We start from the raw sequence: 5,726 nt of genomic DNA, 5'->3' as shown, positions 1-5,726 counted from the left end.
TGCTGCCCAAAAACGCTTTTGACCCCTGATCTAGCAAATGAATGCACATGCCAATAAAGTTGTATTTAGTTTTGCTTTGATCTTAAACTGAATAATATATCTCTGGGCCCCTAGCATATTACCAAATCTTCTAATTTCTCTTTAACTGAACAAAAATATGTGTTGCATTGATGCACCACACCATCTGCGCTCCCTTTTTCAAAATCAGAGATCTGCTCATGTATGAACCCTGTGGCAACACAGTAGGGGACACTACTACTCAGAGCCACCCGCCTCACTGTGCCAGGCCCAAAAACCTCACTTTGGGAGTCTCCCACAGGGTGTCTACAGCCAGCTGTCCCACTTCCTGGAGAACACCCGCAACTCTGGGGTGATGCTGCCACCACCCAGGCACTGGTCTGTTAGAGTTCTGTGCAGCCCAGGGCACACAGACCCTGTGAGCCTTGGGGTTGCTTTGCCCACAGGTAATATTTCTGGGAGCCTATTTCAGCCCAAAGTATCCCAAGATAACCTCAGGTAGGATTTGAGGGAACATAAACAGACAAGCTCCACTGGCCAAGCTGCAAGCAAAAAGGTCTGCCTTTCTCCCCTTCATAGTGCCACAGCAAAGCACACTGTAACCTGATACCTTCACTGATCAGGGTGGGAGTGGGGGTAGAACAAGGAAGTCAGAATACACTTGGAGTAAACATAAGCAATCAGAGTCTTATACAGTCTTGGACATAATAATCCTTTTAAAACATGCCTAGCCAAGACATAAATCCTAACTCCTGGCTAGTTTCTAAGTCTTTACTTACAGAAAATCATCCAGGCACCAGCCTGGAGGTATATTGTTTATTGCTTTAAAAAATGCCTGCCACCAGGAAGGGAGTGTACCCCACTCCCCTCAGGAATGTATCCAGCCAGGTCACCTGGTTGACCAGCCTGAACAAAAATGAAAGCAAGAGAGAAAGAGAGGGGGGTCCACCTAGAATGACCCAAGTGATGAGGAAAGAGAGGGGGATTTCTTTATGGATTCATCCCAGGATAGTTCTGTTCTGGTATAAAAAAAACAGGTCTAACTAGTTCTAGGATAACATCTGCTCCTAGCTCAAGATAGCTATTTTAATATTATAAAAGCCTAAGTCTGCCTGCCTGCCAGTCTGTCTGTCCATAATGCTTTATTTGCGCTTTGATTAGCTGACAAACAGCCAATCAGAGTGCGAAGAAGCGTTCTGACAGAAGGCAGCCTGCCGCCATGATAGTGGGGACATAGGGGATGGCCTTGCTCTCTCTCCACCGTGCTCCCTGGAGGTGGTAGCAACAGAGCAGGCCTGACACAGGGGGGAGGAGCAGGAGCACCATGGCGCCAGCAGTGACAGTGGGGCCAGGGGAGAACTGGACCTGGGCCTCACGCAGGGCGGTGGGGAGCGAGCTTGAGCTGGGGGAAAAGCCGGCCCACTGCAGCAGTGTGGGGGGGAACAGCAGGCTCGGCCTGACTCAGCTCAGCCCAACATGGCAGCTGCGGGGGGAGGGGAGAAACGAGCCTCCTTTCCCTGTCAGACCCGGGTCCACTCCTTCCCCACCCCCACTCTCCTGCATCTGCCCCAAGCCCACTCTTCCCATCCCCTTGCTGCCGCCGGGTTGGCCTGGGCCTGCTGCTCTGTCACCTCCCTCCACCGCCACGGCCCGGCTTCTCCCCACCCTTGGGCCTGGTCCTCCCCCACATAAGGCCTGGACCCCAAGGAGCAGGAGGGAAGGGGGAGTGGGCCCAGATGTGGGGGGGACGAGCCTGGGGCTCGGTTCCCACTTGCTCCCCCTCCCCCACCCCGTCATTCTTGATGGGCAATTGGCTAGTCTTGATATAAAATCTTAGTGGAGATAAGGCATAAGGTAGTGTTAATCTCACCCAGCAATGTGGGGGCAAAGACATGAAATATTTAGTAGGATTTTACATTTTGTTAGAAATCTTAATGTTAAAAATATCTTTTTGGCAGTGAAGGTATAATCCATATTGTAGGCTTTTGCCCTACCAGGTTAGCAGTTATGAGTGCTTTGTTCTTCCTCGAGTTTTGTTATATGGACAAAAAACAATTTGTGTAGGGTGAAAAAAGGGCAAGGCTTTATTATTCATCAGCTGCTGTACAGTAACACTGCATGTGTACAGGCTCTCGATGATAAGTAAAAGCTAACTGGTGACAGTTTAGACCTCAGTGAAACAGTGCTGTTACCACTGTTTAGTTTTCATTTACCACAGAGTAAGGGTGAGCTCATAAACAGGTACTATACAGGAGCTGGCATGTGGTAAATTCCCACTCCACATAACTCACTATATTTTTTTCAAGTGTTCATATTCCTAGAACGGGTTATTACACTGAGATAACTATTTCAGTCTAACATTACACCTTTAAATCCTAGCCAAGGCAACATCTTCAGTAGCAATGGCTTTCAAAATTCACCCCACCCCTAATTTGTCTTCTCATTCTAGATACTTCTAACATCATCACAACTATAGTATTTAAGTTAGCCAGGGAAACTAGGTTTGGTTGTTGCTACAACACTTTCAACAATAGTAAGGACAAGGCCTGTGTCTAGTCCAAAGCAGGAAAAGGGGGCCTCAGTGCTTCCTGAATATCTTCAGAATCTATGCAGGGATAAAAATTGGCATTTTCTGAGCCTCCTATTATGGCTAGAACAATGATTGATTATTACTTTAATACCTTTCTAGCAACTATGTATTGACTTGATAAATATGAACATTAATATTTTTTGCTCCAAGATTGGGTTTATATGATCATCATTTTTTATTGGAGTGCTCAGAGCAAACTACTGTTGGTCAGATGACGCATCGTGAGCTGCATGGGGAATAGAATTTTAGTTGCGTGATTCTTGTTGTTTGGCCTTCTATGCTTGTTCCCTTGCAGAGTTAAGAATAACTTTTGCTCCCCTAAAAATGTTTTCTGCTTTTAGCTTCTGGAAGGATGAAGTTTGGTGCAGGTCTCACAAATAATGTCATCATGTGATAATTTATTATCGGGTAACTGACCATAGGAAACAGTTATCAGCCCACTATTAGCACCAAAACCATCACTACTGCAAAAAGACATTTAAAAAAAGGCAATGTAAGATTCCATACTATTATTACCACAGTGTAATCCACTTCTCTGTGTTGGATAAGTGCATATTTTAAATTAATAATATGATGCCAGTCCCAATTTTTGGCTTATTGCTTATATTATAATAAACGTCAGGTATCTGCATATTGGTTAAGATCATTAATCATTTGAATACATAGGAATTATTTGGGGCCACTGTCTACTTTGTAATGTGACTATGCTCTGGGTACATACAGATGTTCAGGGAGGTTAGTTTGAGTTAAGAACAGCCAGTTCTAACTTAGTTTGTTTAGGGCACTTTTACACATGCTCTGGGGGTGGGGGGCAGCACTTTAATTAGAGCGGCTCTGAGAGCCATTTTAAAGTATGGGGACACTTACAGATGAGATGCATGAGGCTGCTGGATTGCAGTAATTACCTCTGATGTGCTATAATTACAGTGCATCGAAGCAGCCTCCACACTCATGTATAGGCACCCTTAAATCCCTAGTTAGGTCAATCTAAGTGTTAATTGTACAGATGTCCAGGACACTTAGATCAGTCTAAAACTGGCCAATCTTATCTAAGTTAACTGTACCTCCCAGGTAGTTTAACTTAGATTGGGTCCAACAAGACTGATTTAACAAAACTTCTGTACAGTTCCCAGTACACCCCTGGGGCTGTGAAAGCCCAGCCATTGGCCCCAGACCCAGGGCTGCACTTTCCCTTCTCCACCCCTGGCACCAGGCTGTTTTTAACCCCTCAGCCCCTACCCACAGATGGACAATCCACACCATGGACCTCCGAACCCGCTCTGCCCCCAGCCCACCAACCCCCGCATTCCACAAGCTGCTCCCAGTGCTGGTTTTATCCACATTCTCCAGTGCCAGAAGTTGAGGAAGTAAGTTGGGGTGCAGGGAGGGGCAGGCAGGGTGAGGATGTTGTTTTTTTACAGAGGACTTACCCCCTGGTCCAGGGGAAAAGAGAACCCTCCCATCTCCTGTGGACCCCATGACCTCCCTTAATCCCACCAAACCCTCCTGGACCCTACCAACCCCCTGCAGACCCCACTAGTCCTTCCCAATCCCCTGTGGAAATCCCCCCTGCAGATCCCACTTGCCCCCCACAACCCCCCCTGTGAATACCACGGCCCCCCCCAATTCCCCCCAAAGCCTGATTCCCCTCCTCTGATTCCCCCAAGTCCTCCCTCCCCACTAGTCCCTGCCTATTTAGACTTACTTTAGATCAGGTGGCCATTTTTAACTCAAGCTAACCTCCCCCTAACCTGCCTAAGTCTCTGTATGTACCCCAAGTTTCAGTAAATGATCCCTTAACCTCACTAGGAACCTAGAAGTAGTAACTGCAAAGCTGTTTAAGGAGCCCTGAATTGACTAGGGTCTGCTAATTTCAAAACTACTGTCAGAAACATAAGGCACTCTTCAAAAAAGGTGTGGAAAGCTTAGCTCATATTTTTCCCATGGTTAATGAGCATGGCTTATGCTGAGCTTCGGTAAATATAGACTCTGGATAATTGCAGAGCCTTTTTTTCAATCCTGAAACTATGAATTTAAACAGAGTTTACTGTATAAGTAATTTATTTTGTAGTACTGCCCAGAGGCTCCAGTCAGGAAAAAGGCCCCATGGTGCTAGATACTATTACACACAAAAAGAGAGTCCTTAGTCTAAAGAAGTTACAATCTTAGCACATCATGAGAAGTAACAGGTGGACAAAATATACAAAGAGGGGATGAAGTGGCAGTACAGAAGTAAAGCGATGACATTTGGTATCAATAACGATAATGTTGCTGCATCATTATTACTGATTTTTATTCTATTCAGTGATTTCAATATCAAATCTGCAGATAGTAGACGCTTATTCTCACTCAGCCTGGGTTCTGATATACCATCTAGATTCTTTTTCCACATCATCTTGCAACACTTATGTAGATTCTGCAGACCAAATTATGTCCCCTACTAACACTTGGGCACTATTTTCAGGTTACGATTTTGGTAAAATAAGCGTGACTCCATATGAACCATTGGGGTTGAGAACATAAACCAAAGGTCACTAGGTCATACAAGTATTTCTATGATCATAAGAACCTCTGTAATTAGTGATGATACAACTTATAAGAAAAAAATAGCTTGATTGTCAGTGTCTGGGGTGAGTTTCCAAAGATGGCAATTTAATACTTCAAAACTTAGCCATTTGGTACGGGAATCAGTAAGATTCAGTAAATGTGAAACCCAGCACTGCCATTTCTGACCCTTTTTAGGATGGAGCCATATTTTATATTCTTCAACAATTACAATACTATGCTATTTTGTTCCTTTAATCTTCTCTTCCGTAAGCACCATCAGGCAATGCTTCATGCATGTGTAGCTGCCATTAGGGAGTGGTGCAAGAATGATATCTCCCGCTGCTTACACATCCTGTCATCTTCATTTCCCTTGTCTTGCTTGGGACCTCTTGCTTGGATTCCACAGTTGCCATCCTCATCCCTTTAGGCTTTGGAGAAAAATCTTGAGGAATAAAAAGACCCTTGTGAAAAGGGAAAACAATTCCTGTAGAATTGAAAAGAAAATGCATCCAAATCACAGGATTGCAGAGGTGGAAGAATGCCCCCTACTATAAGCACCAGAGGTTTTCAG

The sequence above is a fragment of the Gavialis gangeticus genome, unplaced genomic scaffold, assembly GCF_001723915.1.
Source record: "Gavialis gangeticus isolate Ggan-Ray unplaced genomic scaffold, GavGan_comp1, whole genome shotgun sequence".
NCBI classification, from domain to species: Eukaryota; Metazoa; Chordata; order Crocodylia; family Gavialidae; genus Gavialis; species Gavialis gangeticus.
This window is presented reverse-complemented; position numbering follows the sequence as displayed.